General features: G+C 42.0%; 1 protein-coding gene across 4 annotated transcripts in view; it reads right to left on the reverse strand.

Moving 5' to 3' along the window:
- The window catches only part of SSBP2 (single stranded DNA binding protein 2), a 193,800-nt gene that overhangs the window by 161,028 nt on the left and 12,923 nt on the right, over positions 1 to 19,849 (reverse strand). The window lies entirely within an intron of this gene.

Raw genomic sequence — 19,849 nt, forward strand, 5'->3', positions numbered from 1 at the left:
CTTCAGTGCTGGGACCAACCTGCTGTCCCAGGAGGCGTCCACTGTATCTCAGCATGGCGTCACCAGTACCTTCATTACTTCCCCAGTGACTGCTCTGCAAAAGCTGTAGCCTGTACTCCTGAATGCCTGTACAAAGCTGGCATAAGGGGAAAAAAACAAGCTTTTTTTAAAGCCTACACCTGTCCTGTCCCAGCTCAGAGTGGCTTTCCTGTATTTATTTTGGGGGCTGGGTTATTATCTTTGAATGCTTTGCTATTACAGAGCTGCAGATGACACAGTGTCAACTCTGACATGAACTTTTCTGTGCTTCCTTCATTCCTTCTGAGCCAGTTTCTCTGCAGAGGTCATGAATGCTGCTTGCCTGCTTAACAGTGCACTGAATGCACAGGCTCAAGCAACATCAGAGCAAAGGCAATTTTCAAGGGCGTGCAATTAGTTTCACCTTTCTAAACTTTGGGGTCCAGTAGATGACAATTAAGCATCTGCCTGAACCATAGTTTCTCTTCCAAAATGGGCAGCTACGATGCTGGTCCCTGGGAATAATCTGCTGGCTTTGAGGTTGCTAACTTGTGTTGGGCGAGAAGTTCTGCACAGGGCACAGAGGTCTAAGAACTCGAGGCATTTCTCTGAAAAAGAAAAACAAAACAACACCAACTACGCCAAACAAAAGGTAGTCTTTTTATGTATATGTACAGAAATCCTCAGCACACTTAAGCTGAGCCAGCAAAACTCCACACACAGTATTCCTCCTCAAATCACTGCAATTTTCACCCACGGGTCAATTGCACACAAATTGATGTTACTGGACCTACCAACCACCATATGGCTGCAACCCCTATCGCACCTGACTGCTGAATTCTCACACATCTGGCTAACATGCCAGAAGGCTTTAAGCATTTGCTGGCTACTCCTCCCCTTGGCTGATGAGACACATTGAGTAGACAGCTGGAGGTGTTCTCTCACTGCTCCTCAAACTGGATCACGGCCAAGAAGGATTAACCAAGACCCCCAGCTTACTCAACATTTCTACCTAACTACAACTCCAAATAAGCTCAGGCACCCAGCCGCCAGCTACAGCTCATGTATGACAAGTTCACTGAGCTTCAAGTCCTCTCTCAAACTGCCTTGGGGACAGTCTACAACCCAAAAACACGTATTTTACAACTTCAGAGATAATTTGCTTAGACTCCAAACTGGAAGTTACTGGAAATATTTTCTTTTGAAATGCATGTCATAAAAAAAAATTAGTTTCAATATCCGCCCACAATTTTTTATACTAAGAATATTTTCCAAACAGAAAGAATTTCTTCAACAGGAGGAAGATATTTGAAAATCTGGCTAATAAAGAGTTGCTCCACAAAAATAAAACAAAACAAAACCTTGTAGTTGTGAAGCTATACTACCAATTGTTTGACTAGCAATCTAGAAAATTTCAATGTTATCTCTCCAAATTCCTTCTACTTGCTGGTCTTTGCAGGGAAGAAACCATGTATTGGACAAAAGGGATGAAAAATGCCTGATTCCATACTGACAGCTGATGTTTCGTGGAAAAATTGATATAGTATTTCTTCATAATTAAAACAGGGAGAATAAGCAAACCACTTCTCATACAATCTCTGGTGGAGCACTTCTTATCTCTAAATCGACATTTAAAGGACATAAGCATCAAAAAGACAGCAGTTCTACCATATGCGGGACACAATTCAGACGGGCTGTTTCGCTCTTAATAACTACAAAAGTGTTTCTATACAGTACATATCCAATTCAGAAAAGGTTACCTTATATTTGGCTTACAATGAAAACCAGAAAATTCTGTTCTCTCGGTTTTGTAAGTATTACTAGAGTACTATAATCCATACCATGTTCAGTTTTTAAGTTAACTTCATCAATACTCCACAGGCAGGAGAGTCAGGAATACAGAATGTAAGTCAATGTCACGTTGCCAAGATGCAATTGCTGCAGCAGAAGAGTGAACAGTGGAATGGGACGGGAGATTGCACAGGACAGGGACAGGCTGAGAGGTGCCCGGAGCTGAGGGAAGGAAATAAAACAGGGAGACGGAGGGGAGGGGAAGGGTGGGGGAAAAACAGGCGGGAGGGAAAAAAAAGGGGGAGGAAGGAAGAAGGGAGGGGAGGAGGGGAGAAAAAGATGGGGGGGACCAAGAGAGGCATAAAGGGTGGAGGATAGGAGGGGAGAAAGGGGGGAGAAACAGGACAAAAAGGGTGGGAAAAAAGGGGGGGAAGGGGAGGGAAAAGAGGGAGGGAAGGGTGGGGAAAAGCGGGGAAAGCAGAGAAAGAGGGGGGGAAGAAAGGGGGGGGGAAGAAAGGGGGGGAAGAAGGGGGGGAAGAAGGGGGGGAAGAAAGGGGGGGGAAGAAAGGGGGGGGAAGAAAGGGGGGGGAAGAAAGGGGGGGGAAGAAAGAGGCGGGGAGGGCAAGAAAGAGGGGGGGAAGAAAGGGGGGGGGAAGAAAGAGGAGGGGAAGAAAGAGGGGGGGAAGAAAGAGGGGGGGAAGAAAGAGGGGGGGAAGAAAGAGGGGGGGAAGAAAGAGGGGGGGGAAGAAAGAGGGGGGAAGAAAGGGGGGGGGAAGAAAGAGGGGGGGAAGAAAGAGGGGGGAAGAAAGAGGGGGGGGAAGAAAGAGGGGGGGAAGAAAGAGGGGGGGAAGAAAGAGGGGGGGAAGAAAGAGGGGGGGAAGAAAGAGGGGGGGAAGAAAGAGGGGGGGGAAGAAAGAGGGGGGGAAGAAAGAGGGGGGGAAGAAAGAGGGGGGGAAGAAAGAGGGGGGGAAGAAAGAGGGGGAAAGAAAGGAGGGGGGGAAGAAAGGAGGGGGAAGAAAAGGGAAAGGGGAGGCAGAAAAGGGAAGGGGGAGAAAAAGGAGGGAAGAAAAAGAGGGGGAAGAAAAAGGGGGGAGAAAGGCAGAAGGGGAGGAAGAAGGGAAAGGTGGGGGGAAGGGGGAGTGGAAAATGGGGGGGTGGAGAACAGGGAGGAAGGGGGCAAAATGGGGGGGAAGGAGGGAGAAGAGGGAGAGGAGAGGAACAAAACCAGATGGTTCTCGGCAGCCAGACAACTTATGCTTCCAGAAGTCAGCATCAAGGCTTGTGCTTCAGGGAGTGGATGTGCCCAAACGCTGCACAGGTCCTGACGGAGCTGAACGAGCCCACACCTGACCCAGGGGTGCAGCGACCCGAATCACCGACACCCCTGGGCATGACCACCGGTGGCACACCAAGCACCGGCAGGAAGCACTTAAACTGCCAGCTTGTCACCAAAAGGAAAAAGATAGTGGAGGTTTACAGTTTAAAAATACTGGTGAGCTCTGTGCAAGAACTTTAAGCATGGAGGTAGTTTTGCTAAGGAGAGTTTCATAAGACGTTTTCCAAAATACGACCAGTGATAAGGCATTTTGCCTAAACATCTTCTGTAATAAGTGAAAAAAAAAAGTAACCTTCAGAATGTACTCAAAAATGGTTTATTAAATATAAACACTACTTTGCCTATTGCTCAGGTTTGAACTGCCTGAGCATTTTTTATTTCTTCTCAGTGACATTTTAAAGAATTCTGATCAAACTGCTTGAGAACACAGAAAAGTTTATTACAAAGACACAACTTTCACGTGTTTTACATTTCTCAGTAAAATATGAATATTAATGTTGAGCAAATATTTGTATTTAAGAGGCTGTTTGCACACTACTTGAAATTGACTCAACTTATTTATATGGTATTAAATAGATCTGATCTCATGGCACAAAGCTATGTACACATTGTAATAGTTATGCTGCTATTCCATGCTTCAATTGTTACTTTCGTCATCCTTTCTTCATTTTCTGCTTGTCACCAGGAAAAAATGAATTGATCTTGAATTACTTGGGAAACTCTCAAGAGCAGATTCTGGTGTAAACAGCATAGTGCTCAGCATATGAGAATTACAAACAGTGGACAGCAAGAGATCTGCCTTGCTGAACCTCATCCTAAACAGACTCCTACCTGCAGAAGCAAGGGAAAAGAGACTTTTTTAAAATGACTGTCTCTTCTTCAGTCTACCAGCATTATTTCTACTAAGTCATGACAAATTGTTAGTACTGCCAGGGGTGGGAAAGGGGTATGTATGAGGCCGAAGCTTTAAGACCCCTCCAACAATACTGTACAAGTTGCTTCAAGTACCAGCTGATGAAAAAGAGCTAGTGAGATTCTTTTACTCTTTCTACCAAACTATATATTCCTCTTTACCAGCTTACATGAATAAATCAATTTATGCTTTCCTCTTTCAAGTTTTATACATGGAAAAAGAAGTCTGAACACATCAGAATTTTTCAGACAGAACCACTTTAGTTCAACAACACATACTGATCAAATTATTATGAAAATATAATTTTACGTTACATAAAACTTGTAAATGATAAATTAAGATTATGCATGAAACTATATCCTCTTTCAGCATGTATATGCTTTTTCTAAATACATGTTCATTCCAATTTCTGAATAACTGTGAAAACTGAGTGAAGAAAATCATATTAAACTTGCATTGAATCACATTGAAGTGAAAAGAAATACAACACTTGTGATTCATTACGGAACTCTCCTGTTTCTATATTAACTGTTACCTTGAAAATAAATTAGGTAAAATAAAATAAATTTCAGTTTAAATCAGCGGGCTTACAAATCACTACATTTTCAACTACATCCCTTCCATCGTACATGAAGTTTCTCTGCAGAGCTGTTCCAATAACAAGAAAAGTCATCTTAAGAAAAGAGGAGACAACAATGGGACGACATCAGAGAAGAGTCTCAGATCTCCTACTGAACAGCTGCTGGCAACCTCGTCCTGAACACACACTGGAGAAGGGTCTCCCGATAGACTGAGAGCTGAATGTCCTTCAGACCTGTTTCTTGCTTAGCAGAGACAGACTAAAACAGTGAAAAGGATGGACTGTGCCTGAAATGAACAGAAACAAGCAGTTACCATTAGAGAAAAAAGGATTCTGAGGGGGCACCACAAAGAGCCAGCTCTCCCATGACCAGAAGGAAAAAACTTTGTGATATCTATGTCATTAATTTAGTTAGATGTGAAATGTTAAATGCAAAAGTTTACCTCCTTGAAAGAAAAGGAAAACTGAGAAACAGATCTCACAAGAAAGAGCACCCATATACACAAACCTGCATTGAATGCAAGATTTGCATCAGCAGCTGGTTGCATTAAAACCAAAATTAAACAAAGCATAACTGCCTGTTTAAACACAGAAATTAGGTTTTGTAAAGAATACCATTTTTTGCTCTGAGCATGACTGAGATCTGAGTCTAAATTTTGCACTCAAATTATAATATTCTATTTTATCTTCCGAATTACTGGTGCTCAACTTGGTCTTATGTGTATTTAGAAAACATATTAGTTAAGTTTTTTTAAATTTCCATTTATTAGTATGTTACAAGAAGACAGCTTGTCAGTGCAGCATCAGGCATTCACAGCTCTGGATTCCACTGTCACCTCCAAAAGCCCAGCTTCATTCCCTCCTCAGTAGGGTTTTATTAAAGGCTTGGAGTCAAGTCCTGGTATTATATTTATTATTAAATATAAAGTATTTATAAATCTGTATTAAGTAAGTTCTATGTTCAATACACATTTTAACAAAGGGTCGTTTGTTTGGGATTTTAATGCAGGAGTTAGACAAAACACTGTCTTAACACCTACTGGTGCACTTACGTGGCAGATGCACTCGACTCCCCCCAGCCAAACCATCAGCAGTTTGGTGCAGGCTCAGAGGAGGGAAGAGCCTGAGCCGCAGCCAGGCCAAGAACTCCTTCCAGGAGACCAGGGAAGCAGAACGGCAACTGAACGCCGGTGGCTTGTGCGCACAAGGAGTCTCATGCAGACTTTTCCTACTGTATGCAATTTGACTAGGAGTCACAGAATCTCAGAATATCAGGGATTGGAAGGGACCTCAGAAGATCATCCAGTCCAATCCCCCTGCTGGAGCAGGAACACCCAGATGAGGTTATACAGGAAGGTGTCCAGGCGGGTTTGAATGTCTCCAGAGAAGGAGACTACACAACCTCCCTGGGCAGCCTGTTCCAGTGTCTGTCACCCTCACTGAGAAGAAGTTTCTTCTCATATTTAAGTGGAACCTTCTGTGTTCCAGTTTGTACCCACTGTCCCTTGTCCTATCATTGGTTGTCACCGAGAAGAGCCTGGCTCCATCCTCGTGACACTCACCCTTTATATATTTATAAACATTAATGAGGTCTCCCCTCAGTCTCCTCCAACTAAAGAGCCCCAGCTCCCTCAGCCTTTCCTCACACGGGAGATGCTCCACTCCATCATCTTCGTTGCCCTGCGCTGGACTCTCTCCAACAGTTCCCTGTCCTTCTGGAACTGAGGGGCCAGAACTGGACACAATATTCCAGATGCGGTCTCACCAGGGCAGAGTAGAGGGGAAGGAGAACCTCTCTCGACCTGCTAACCACCCCCCTTCTAATCCACCCCAGGTACCACTGGCCTTCCTGGCCGCAAGGGCACAGTGCTGGCTCATGGTCATCCTGCTGTCCACCAGGACAACCACTTCATTCTATAAATACGACAGCCTGGATAAGCCCACTTTGAGCTCTCTCTGCTAAATAAGTGAGCTGTATGGCAATGGTTTTACTACTCAGAGGTCAGCGGATGAGCCCAGTTCAAGTTCAATGTTGATCATTTAGCTTAAGTAGACGCACACCAAATGTAATAGATTATTTAGATATGAGGTTGTATGATTTTTAGTGTACTCTTTGATTCATGTTACTTGGTAGACTAGACTTGCTAAAATTTTAAGCTGTAAGGTCCTGCTCATATTTACCAAAAGCAACTGCAGACTACACTAAACACCTGCAAGATAAAGTCTAGCTTGCGTTTTGCTGGGAAGGATGAAACTGACTGGGAAAACAACGATCCAAGGCTAACGCAGAGACATTACAGACATCTGCAAAGCGGGGCCCATTTTGCACTTCGCTGAGAAAAAAAGGATTTATCCAGACAAAACAGCACCTGAAAGGATATGGACCAAAAACAATGTCTACAACTGAACAACACAAAGGCCTATGTGGAGTCAGAGAAAAGAGGTCCAATGAGGAGCAAAAGGACCTGGTGGTGAAATTTTGCTGTTGGACTGGATCATGGTGCGAATGATCTGTAAAGATATAAAAGTTGGTCGTTTTCTATGCTTGCGCGGACCTCTGCGCAGGTACCCAGCTTGAGCCAGACCTTCTGCTATTCTACTCCATTGAATTTTTTATTTTCTGAGAATTTTTTCTCCTGAAAGTCTGCTCTGCATACGGTTATCAGGCCTCGCCTGAAAGTTTGCTGCTGGAGTTCTAAAATACAGACTCCGGAGCGAATGGTTATGAGGGAGAGAAGAATCCTGACAGTTTGCACCACGATGGATACAGACCTCACCTGAAAGTTTGTCTTCGGAGCTCCAGGACACAGACTCTGGAGCGAATGGTTATCAGGTGGGGGAAGACACCTGAAAGTTTGCTTCGTGAACGGATACAGGCACCTGGAGAGAAGGTCAGCAGCATTCGGCTGGGCATATTTCCCCCATGCAGTAAATACTAGAGCAAACCCGCCACCAAACTCTTGTAAGTCACGCTTCTCTCTAAGAGATCTAAACATTTTTCTGCAGTAAGCAGAACCTTAAATTACTCCCCCGCAACAGCTTACTGCCATATATAATACACACTCTTCATGCCTGTAACCTATTTAATAACAGGCATTAATTATTTATTAGGTCTCTATAAACAATTTATAAATGTACCCTTACTATAAAGCATGACTGGACTGGCCTTTGCTTCCACAACAAAAGAGTCTGCAGTATTTTATCTGCTGCATTAAGACATAAGCCCTACTCTTTAAGAACTTCACAGTGATAAACATTTTGTGATATAAAAATACAACAAATGGCATAGCCTATAATTTACCTCAGAATTCAGTAATATGCAGTGAACTTCCCAAAAATTTATGTGAATTTGTTACGATGCCACTGTTAGCAAAACTGGTATTATGTTTAGGTACAATAAAAAAACCTTTTTATGCTTCTGACATATAACTATTGGATAAATTTAGTTTTTCACCTTGGGCACCCAACTACCCAGTTTTGTGAGCGCAGGAGGTATGACCCACGCAGGCTGAGGCAAATTTCAATACCAAATTCCTGGCAGCAGCTTGTCGGTATGCTAAATTCTTCTGAAAATTTCTCTCCCCAGCTCTGTGACCTGCACGTGCTATTTCAGGTAGGCAGCTTAGATGCCAGGTCAGTTCCCATACGTTATTTATAAAACTCATCTTCATTGCCCCAACACTGGGCTACAAACAGCTTTTGTTTTCCTCCACGCCATTCAGAAAGTTCTTTTCTGCTCCTCTGGGTAACTTGCCGTTGACAGTAATAATCTCCAAAGCCCACAGCTCAGCGGCAGGGTGCTCCCATGCAGATAACGCCGTGTGCCGAAAAGCCTGCGCAACAACTCTCCTTCTCTGATCGCATAAGGCACTCTTCAACAAAATCATCTCAGCCGACGCTGCCTAGGAACTCTTGCTTGCTCAACTGGGAATGAAAATTTTAGGAAAACTGTGTATTTTGCCACTCTAGGCTTTAAACATAGACTTTGGAAATGGTACCTGTTAACTGAGTGTCAATCTTCACTTTCAAAGTAGCTGACATTCTATATATGTTTAGTATTAAAATCAGTTACTAGTTTTATTATGTGTAAGGCATTCTGTGAATCCTGCTGCGCTGCCACTGGCTTGCCCTTACTAGAAATGTTATACTTCTCACATGAGAATTAGAGCATAGCAAAATGCAAGTTCCTTAATGCAAGACACAAGGAACAACACTTCCCTAAGTTTTCAAGTCTGCTGTTCGCGCCGCCCTTGCCTGGGATTTTTCTCCAACTCAGTGAGTGAGTAAACAACCACAGCTTTCTAACAGTGCTTAAACTTGCAGCATATTTTTATTAAACTCAGAATTTTCCTTACAGAAGATACCCTTTCTAAACAACACTAGGAAATCTAATATGACCTAAGCGAATAGGTGGAACATCAAACCAAAGTATCTGTAGTGCTACACATGTCACTTGTGTTGCCCATCTTTGAAAGCATGTTCTGTTGGAGAACAACCAACTGCAAGTAAGACCACATTCAAAACAAACAAACAAACAAACCAAATCTATCCAGATATCAGGAAGAACACAGCATGGCCTCTTAACTCCCTGTTGCCAGCAGTCTGGATTCATTCAGGAAAGAGACATTGCACCAGGGGAAAATAAAATACAAAAACAGAGTCTCACAGTGTAAAATTAATTCATGTGGCTCAAAATTACTCATCTACTTCAAGTCAATTAGAAAATATAAATCACAGACAAGGCTGCTCTTTGTATATGTGAAAAATGCCTGTCTGAAATAATAAAATGTCCTTTTCCGACTGAAATTATGCCTTCTATGTGCCATCTCAACACAAAAGCATGAACAGAAGAAAATGAGTTCTTGCCCGTATGAAGTTTACAGGAAAGCTGACAAAGGCACAACTACATGATTTGAATAAAAGGGAAAGGAAGTCAAAAGTTCATAAATGAAGAGAGGCTAATGATTACTTTGCAAGATATGTGAGGAAAAAGGAAAAACGTATGAGACAATACTCATGTACAGTCAAGCAAAAGAAAACATACAGGAAGTACGGACACTGGGAAATAACCACAGGATGACACACACATTACGCGGCATTTCAGATCCTTGGGCCAAGACAGCCTGAGCTGGACATGGATGGAGGCAGCAGGTGGGAGTCTGAAGAGCAGATGCGGTGGTTGCAGCAGGAGGAAAGAACATGGCACTGATGTCGTGACAATGTTGGGGTGTGAGGAACTTCAACACCCACTAACAACATCTTCTGGTCTCCTCCTAGCAAGGGAAATTAAGTGCTTATAGAGCAGACATAGCTATGCAGAGCACACAGGCATACTGTCCTGGTTTTGTTAGAAACATGACCAGTTTCTCTTTTACTGAATTTTCCTTTCAGCTAAGTTCTTCTAAGTAACTGCACTTTTCTGAAGTTGGCTGCATGTTTTGGTAGACATAGCAATGGAATGCACAGTTGCTGCTAAGAATGCACGTCCCATATTTGCAAGGAGGAGCGAACTGAACAGGTGACTAAAACTGACCAACTAAGTATTCCATCCCATCAACGTCATACATCATATAAAGGTGGGAGATGACAAGGGTCTCGCTCTCTTCAACTATGGCCAGCATCTGGGGAGGACCCTGTCTGCCATCCCTGCAATCTGAGGCCTAGTGACAGACCCTGCATCTCTGAATCCAGTTCCAGTTTGCTGCAGAGTCCAATCCAGGACTTCCGGGTGCCTGCGCTGCTGCTGCCGGAGCAGCCGGTGCTGAGCTGCCGGGAAATTCAAGATTGGTTTTGCGTATTTTGTATTATTTTCTCTATTTTATTAGTAGCATTAGTAAAACATTTTTAACTTTTTCCAACTTGCAAGTCCTCTCTCTCTTTGCCTCTCTTTGCCCTCCTATTGCCTTTCCTTATGTGGGGGGTGGGGAGGGGGGGGTTAACAAAGCATCTGCCACGGTTTATTGTCGCCCTGCAATTAAACGGTGACACATACTCATAGATGGTCATAGCTGTACGGATGGCATAATCTTTCTATTGCTTGGTCAACAAGCCAATTCCACATGGAATTTGGAGTCACTAAAAAGGTCTTTAGCACCCTTCAGGGTGATGAATACAACTTTCCAGCATTCCTCTCTGCAGCTATCCAGTGATCTGAAGATCAGTCCCTGGGGGTATGCAGCACTGACTAGCTTCGAAGATGTCCTTAAACTATAAAAGGACAGTAACATGTGGAGAAAAAGATGCATGTATTGGAATAACAACTGACCAAGCAAACCTGAGGTAAAGATCTGTCAAGTTCAATGTGAAACTCTGACAACCCCTGCAAGATCACCGTGGTTAAAAGCTGCTCATTATTTGTAATGTGTTCCCTTCACAATGCTTCTGACCTAAATAATGTCCTTGCTTTTTACAAGATGGCTACTCAATGGTTCCTTATTGCTCTCTCTTCCCAAGACAGCTCAAACCTTGCTGTGATAATCACTGTAAAAAGTAAAGGGACTGCAACCTAAAACCCAGGGACTCAGCTGCCTTCCACCCAAAAGAAAATAACAGAGGCCCAAGACCTAAAATGAAATGCCCTTGAAAACAGTGTAAGGGACAACGAGAGTTAGGTAAGCCTGTAATTGCATCAGTTGAGAAACTGCAACAGATGGGACAGATGCACTTGGAAACACGTTAATCTCTGCAGTGTTTTCTGTCAGCCTCTCTTTATCCCTAGAAATGTGGAAATAGGGGAAAAAAGGAGTTGTCGGAGAAATGTAAGCCTTGCTAGGATGAAAGTAAAAGAAGTCTGTGGCCCCATGGAGCCTACCTTTATAAAATATTTCTAAAGGAAATCCTGCAATTTCCCTAACTCTCCCTGCAGATGTAATAGCCATTGAACAGAGCAGGAAGACAATTCTTAATGAAAGACTTTTTTTGCTAAGTAGCTCATTAGTGGCATCAGCCATTAGACTGGATTTAAGCCCCATGGGAGTACTGCAATTTGATGGTGAGCAAAGTCTGCCTGGGCCTTTCACCTTCTACTTCTTAGAGTTTACCTTCTACTAGGCCTTTTACCAAGACCCCCTTACAATCACAAAAAAACGTTTCTACCAACCAGATCTGTTATGTCCCAGAAAGGTAGAAAAGGATCTCCTCACAAAGCCTGTACCAGACAACCCCCATCTCCATACACAGATGGTAAAGACCTTGCTGGTGCACAAAAAGATAATCCTGGCTGTTATCACCAGGATCACACATTTCTTCTCCTGTAGTTTTGAAGGAGGGGCACACTTTGTCCCACACTACCTAACTGGTGCAGGGTACAATCCAGCTGCTCACGCAGAGGTATGAGGGACCTCTTTAGCTCCACGGAAAGCAAATCCCAAAGATGAGCAATTCCTATCCTTGTTCCTAAAGATCAGTCCCAGGACAGCACTCTGTCCGTGGCTTGGGTGTGGGCTGCTCATCGTAAAACATGTAGCATATAACTACTTCCAGACTGCACCCCCAAATCCAAGCTGTCATGCTCCATTTATCCTTACATCCTGCCCAAGTTCAAGGGGTTATCATAGAATCGTTGTGGTTGGAAAATACTTTAAAGGTGATCGAGTCCAACTGTTAACCTGACGCTCCCAAGTCCACCTCTAAACCATGTCGCTAAGAGCCATGAGACCGATTGAGGCCAAGTTCCCCGCAAAAAACAGGGAACTCAGAGGCCAGCTCTCATTGCATCTCCCATCCAGACCTGCTGGGGACATCAGGGACAAGCTGCTTCACCAGCAATGGGCGTTGGCATGCTCACAAAACGCGAAAAAGAACCTTCCTTGCAGAAAAGGGGTTTCTGTGTTTTGCACTCACACAACACACTCAAAACCATCCGGTATTTTTGTTGTGTTTTGCTCTCCTTTTTACAATTTATGCACTACAAAAGTCCGAGGACCTGCTCCTCATGCCGTGTCCATAAAGGTTTCTCCTCCACTGCTGCAGGTAGCTTGGTGTTTGTACTCGGGCAGCCCTGGGGCTCATCCCCAGCCCCATGTTTGCTTATGCCCCATTACAGCTTTTAGACAAGCTGGAGGTTTTCTTATGACTACTTGACAACACTGTTTTGGTCAGCACAACAGCTGCAAGTACTCCTGAGGAAACCAAACCTTATACTTCATTTAATTTTCAATGCAACACTTGCAAATCCAAGTAGACAAAAAAAATCACTGTCATCATTTCATTGGGAGGACCACTTAATATAACAGAGAAAACTGTTTTCTCAGTACCTCTCTATTTTGGTAATCTTATCTATTAAGAAAAATAAGCCATTGCTTGTTTGAAAATCTCACATCAAATTCAAGAGACGGGCAACCTTTGCTACTCTTTTATGAGATTGATCACACCTCTACAATGACAATTTCATTAAACCACTGAAATATTAGAGTATTTCCACTTTTTTCCTGGAAGCAAAATACAAGAGGTAACGAAGATTATAAGAGATTGCAAGAGTAAAGGGCATCTTGAGGGTGAAGTTTCTCACCATTCACCTCAGACCAAAATTATCTTTCCTGCTGTTTGGAAACTTTTAAGGGCTTTTTCACTCAAAAGTCTATAAAACTACTTTAAAAGAGTAGAAAAAACAAGAGCATATGTTACCATTTCTCATTTCAAGATGTGTCAACTCTTCCCTCCAAAAATGTTGAAAAAGTATGTATGTGATTTTTGTTTCAGGAAGTTACCAATCTCTGTTAGAGACTTAATATATCTGCATTGTTCAATTTGCTATGTTTAATACATGATGCACGAAATGCCTATACGACCTAAAAAACTTAAGTGGATTTGAACATAACATGGATGATAACATGGAAGTACCATCACCATCCTCAAATCAAGCTAACAAACCAAACCAAACAAACAAACAAAAGAAAAACCCACATCCAACCAAACATAACAAACAAAAAAACCCCATATAATTGAACTCTCAAGTCAATTTTTGTGATTTCAATCTCAAACTTACATATTCAGTACACTACTCTAAACAGAGAGCAATTTCCTTCATCACTTCTATTCCAAGTACTTGTGTGTTATTTCTAAAAACTCAGGGCCAACTGGCAGCTCTTGGGGCTGTTGCTTTGCTCTTCAAATGCATTCTCTCACATTTGCAGATAAGAAGCAGAAGATTGCCCCCAGTAAGGTCCTTTTTACACTTCATTCAAGGTAAACAATGCACAGAAACTTTTCTATGGGTAGGTGCAACACCAGGACTACATTTCAAGCCTTAGTAAACTGGAACTGAAGATTAACAGGAGAGACTTGGTAAGGACTGGTTTTACAAAGCACTCCAGCTTGAGCCGTCTGTTACCAGGACGGATTATTATCTCCCATTTATTCTACATGGGCTGCTGCTTGCATGTTGACTGTCCATTTTACATAAGTACATACACACAGAGACAAAACTTAATCTCTTTATCTGTTTAAAATCTCTGATGTTTTTCCTAGTGGCCAAGTTGCTACAGAGCTCTGTTGTGCTGTGCAGGAAAGCACAGCTTCGTTCCTGCTCTAGTTATTTCACTCCCCAGGGCTGCCATGAATACAATAAATAAAATCACAAGGACAGTGGTCTTGTCAGATCTCATAAGCAAAGCAAGAGTTGGCCTGGTCATTATTAGGAGTTTTCTAATATAAGCTTGAGACAAGACAACAAAACTTTTTGTACACTGAGTGGAAGTCACTCAGTGCAGCTTCTCTGCAACATATTCCCTTTCTCCAAGTATTTTACTGTATTGCTTTTCATGTGCAGGAAGGACCATTGGAAAAACTGGTTGTACTAATGGCAAAAATAATGAGTCAGCTGCTCACTTTATTTAGGGTCCTTGCAACTCACATGGCAGTTTGAAAGAAGTTGCACAGGAAATTCAGTTAGCAAAACAAAACAAACCAAACAAACAAACCAACAACAAAAAAACTCCCACACTTATTAGGACTGGATTTGCAAAGAAAAAAAAAAACTCCAGAAATTCCCAACCAAGATGTCAACAGTGTAATTATATTAGACTGTTACAAAACAATTAAAAGTAATGGAACTTTGACTGTTCTCACTATGTGTTAAGAAGCTGAAGATTAGTATTTAGTTAATCTGGCAGTCCCACTGAGAAGCCCCAACATGGACCAGACAACATACTCAAGGTGGTACCAGTGTTGCTCCGCACCTTCTCAGTCACCTTGGAGCACAGAGACTGACAGTGCAGAACAGCAGCTTACCTAAAATTACATTTTGAAAGGTGCATAGAGACTCTCCATGCAAAAAGGCACAAAAAGCAGATGATATCCAGGCGTACAACACGGAACCTCTGGCTTTAAAAGGCCCCACCACTTACAGCTTGAGAATGCCGAGTTTTCAGAAAGGTTACACTAATCAAGAAAAAAGTCTTCACAGTGCTTAATAAGTATAGACACAAATATTTTGCTAAGTGCTTTGAAAGGACAGAAAACGAAAAACTGGTGCACATGTATTAAATTGGAATCCTCAAACAGAGATTATGTCTAAGCAGACAATGGGACTGCCCAACCTCAGGGAGGAGCAGGGGAGCTAGGATGAAAGGAATATTAAATAAATTCATTTAAAACAAACGAAGAAACAAAAACCAGCTACTGCTATTTTGCTGCCAGATTTAAGGCTTCAGCTTCGCAAATGACTCCTGGAAGGTTGAAGGTCTCTAAAGGAATAGTTGGGTGGTGAAGAGCTGCTGTAACGGATTGCGTAGAGCTGCTGCTGTAGACTTGCCAACACATACTTGTATCCAGCTGGTCCCAATTAATAGGATCTATCCTGGTGGTTGTTGGCAGCCTTCAAGCGGCTCTAACTTATGCCACAGACCAGACTGGCAACCAGAGGACTCAAGACAAAGACTCTGCATAGATGGCACAAAGTAATCTCTCCACTCTGCAGAATTGCACATGATAACTAAGTGGATGGGAGTACAGTAACGTAATATATTGCCATATATAAAAGAATATCTTGGTGGGGATAACAAGGAAAAGGTAGTACAGACAATTTATACCCAACAGCAAATGCCATTGGATTCTCATTTTAAACTGAGCATGATTTGCACCATCTGCCCCTCTCGCCCCCACCTCTCCAGTCCTACAGAGACACCTCTGGAGTATTTGCTGGAATCACTACATTTCACTGAGGCTCATCTATATATAACCAATAAGTTTAACAATACCAACAAAGCTCTCAAAGAAACTGGGAGGAATCATTTGCCTAAAGAAAATATTCGTCCAGTGACCTAAACAGAACTACTATTCAGACAGATTACTGTTTTCAATACACAGAAACAGCCCTGCCAAAGCCGGCAAGATAGACAGCTTTTCATTCTCAGTCTGAAACATCATTAGGAAAAAAGAACTGATTATAGTAGGATCTGTAAAATCATGGTTAAACAGGTTGGAGTGGCTCTTAAAGGCAAAAGGTCAATATGAAGTATTTTTAATATTTACTTTCAAAGTAACATTCATGTAAATTTCATGGAAGAGTAAGGTTATTCAGCAACTTGAAAATGCTGCGTATACAAAATGTGCCAGCAAGTTCAATATTTGGAATATTAAATAACTTCATCAGAATGTAAGCTAGGCAATCAATAAAACAGCAACATTAGTAATAAGACAGAAGATTCTGCTGCTTAAAAGATACTTGGAAAAGAAGAACAAAGAGAATATCAGACAACTTATATTTTGTAGTGCAAGTTCCCATTTACAATTCTCTGCTCTTTTTAGTTTATTTACTTCTGAGTGTTTTTTAAGCAGAATATCAATTACATATATTTTTTAACACTAAACACCACCTCTTAAAGAAGAAGATCCACTGAGAACACGGCTACAGCAGCATCACTTAGAGAATGGAGTAATGATGCTGATTCAAATGCTGCAGAACAGGACTCAAAATTCCCCCCAATTCTGAAGTGTTCGGATTCCTGGGAATAAGTGCAGGCAATTTGGCAAGCATGCTCATGAATATATTAACTGACAAGAACCATTTCCAACCCCCCATCCCTCCATTAATATATATCGGGGGAAAACATGTAAAAAGGCTCAAACAGCTAAATATCTCAGGCTAAAAATATCAAGAACTCCCTCAGCTGGAAGTTGTTAGCAGAGCTCTGATAAAAATAAGGAACCAAGACTGCATAAATTCCTTCCCTTCCTTGCAGAAAATAAACTACATTTTGGAGGAAAGTATTCAAAACACAATAAAAGAGGTGACTCACCCCTATCAACATACAGTACACACTGGAAGGAGGGGTGAGGTGGGGGAACGGGGATGCAAACCCAACCATGAAGTCCTTGGGGTGGAGAACAGCCAAAACTGCTCCAAAACATGCTGTTCCTGCCTCCAGCATCAATCTGAAACGGTTACCACAACAGTTTTGTAGTACACACAGTACTCGTGCCCTGAAGGATATGACCTGTGGCACTTAGAGGTCTTCAGAGAAAGGTAAATGACCAAGCTGAGCACATGGTTGCTCCTGGAGCCCCGCGTAGAGGTAACTCTTCCCCTCAAGTGGGATGCTCCTCTCAAAGGCCGCTGTGCTACGGCAGGAACTGAAAGGTTATAGATACTCTAAATTAACCTCTTAGCCAACAAAATTTCCAGACCCAGGCCGCATTATTTATTTCTTATTTTTCAAAGTTAAGGTGACAACACCTGCACTGAAGGAATGTCACAGACTAACTCATAAATCACACCACTGAATGTTATAGTATTTTCTACCAATTTATAGAACAAATCTCTCACTTTTACATGTTGGATGAAAAAATATGCAGAGAGATGCTGGGAAGCTTCCTATGCTCAACAGTGGGATGAAGGAAGAGGAGATGGGATGCCTGGTCAAAGGAGCACCTCTGAGTAGCCAGGCACATCATATATGAGTGTACAATATATTCTTACCTTATGATCTTTACAGCCATAAGGCTGTGGAGCAAAGACACAACCTCGATACTCAAGACAGTTTATGTATTGTTTCAAACAGTGGAATGTCTGCCCTGTCCTCTTTGAATGTTTATGTTTAGCTGAAATATCTGCTGCTAGCACAAGGGCACAGGTCCCACTCCATTCACCTTACCCAGTGCCTTGCATCCAGTAAATTAACCTCATCTTTCCCAAAGCACATGTTCTCTACCCATTTGATGTATTTCTACCGCGCTCAGCAGACTACATCACAGAACACACCTTTCATGAATGACCATAGTAAAGTTAATTGCCAACAGGCAGACACACCATTTTTACAATGCACATGCCAAGGAATTACCTCGGAGAGACCATCAAGTGAGAAAACACAACAGCACCACATATTTCATCCTGTTTTTTTCATGTTGCTTTCAGAATTTCCCCAAACTATGTAATCAGACTGTGAGGTTCTTTCACCAACAGAAGGTGCTGCTCTGGACTCCAGCCACGGTACACTGTGAAGCCAAGTCTGCACGATCAAACCAATACAGCTGGGAGGAAGGGGGAGAAAAAAGATTTAAAAAAAAAAAAAAGCCAATAGACAAATTTGTGGGGCGCAAAAGCACACAAGCTTCTTCAGGTCACTTGGGCTGCCAAAAGGGAAGTAAAAACTCTCTCTTTTGGATAAGCTTGTGTCAATTGCCAGGGGTCCATCCAGAGAGACACACCGATGGTAGGTTTTTGGAGGAACCAGAAGCTTGTTTTACCAGATAAGCATTAAGGAAGTTGTACATTCCTAGGCAGAAAAAAAGGTACTTATATAGATGTCCTTTGTTGCTTTCAGATTATTTCATTCACATTGCTCTAAACAAATGGTTTGCTTTAAGAAGTTTAGTTGTTGGGTACTCCTGCCATTGCTCCCAAAGAGAAGTAAATCACAGATGCTGAATACAAAATCAGCCTTGGTGAGGTAACTGCAGTTATTACACAACAGACCAATTGCAGGCCATCAGTAGGAAACAGTAAATTTAATGCATCCATACTAAGAGACATAAGAGTATAAGGGTGATGCTGAATAAGCTCAGAAGTGGATCAAGAGTGCAGGTTAGTCTACTAACTCTGAAAATGCCTCTTCATGGTTTGTTGGTTGGTTGGTTGGGTTTGCTACTGTGATTCAATACACGTGGGTGATGTCCAGTTGCCTATTTTAATGACAAAGATATTAACCATGTCTTCCAAGCCTGAACAGATACATAGACCTATGCAGACATACACATACACCCCCCAGTGCAAAAAATTAGTACATACCATTTCAGACTGGACAATGCAATAATCATCCTTCTTTAGTTATGCAAATTCTTTAAATATGCTGTTGGACTGGAAAACCAGAAACTCCAAGAAAGTCGCAGTCGTGCTAAAAAGTAACTATCAAGGAACTGGACTTTAAGTTTAGCTGAAATGCGTAACTGAATCACAAAGGTGAAAAGCTTACGAAAACACTTCCATTTTGATGCTGCAGAATACATAGCAACTACTTTGCCAAATTAAACCATTGGTCTCTTTAGTCTATTGTGAATGCTTCAAAATAAGGTGCTGAAAAGCCCGAGGCACATATGACACTGTCATAGATTAGGTTTCCCTTCACTTTTATTAGTTTTCAAATCATATCCTGAATTTGTGAGAATTTCCAATGTCTGTGATGAACAGAAGAACATGCTCTAAGTACACAACTCTTTGGAGAAGCAAAATTCTTCTCTGTAACTAAATACTATATCAGAAAGCCCCTCTAATTATGCTTTGTCTATTAAATATATACCCTGTGCAAAGAGTAATTTGTCTTTAAATGAAACAGAAACTAATACCAAAACACTTTAATACAGTTTATGTGTTTCCTCTCAGCTGCACTTCATCATCTCTTGTCTTGAATTAGCAGAAGTCCCTCTTGCACCACCTTCTCTTTTGCTTTGACCACGCTATCTTTTGAGAAACGCTCCCCATTTTCAAAGCCTGTGATCATGCCAGAGGACATCCAGCTACAAGACTGGAGCATTTCAAGCACTTTAGCTGTGAAAATTAAGATTGCTGCAAGTGTACCTCTGTAGCTGGTGGGTAGCTGTGAACTGACACGCTGTGTGCAAATCTGGCTGCTAAAACAAAGTAGGAAACAAAGACTTTAAGCTTTGGGTGACATATTCAGTGTTTTACCTGTTCAGCCTACTAAGGATCAAGATGGTATTAAAGAGGGAGAAACAAAATTAATTGTTTTATCGCTGTGAATCTTCCTATAGTCCC

The sequence above is a fragment of the Caloenas nicobarica genome, chromosome Z, assembly GCF_036013445.1.
Source record: "Caloenas nicobarica isolate bCalNic1 chromosome Z, bCalNic1.hap1, whole genome shotgun sequence".
Classification (NCBI taxonomy): domain Eukaryota; kingdom Metazoa; phylum Chordata; class Aves; order Columbiformes; family Columbidae; genus Caloenas; species Caloenas nicobarica.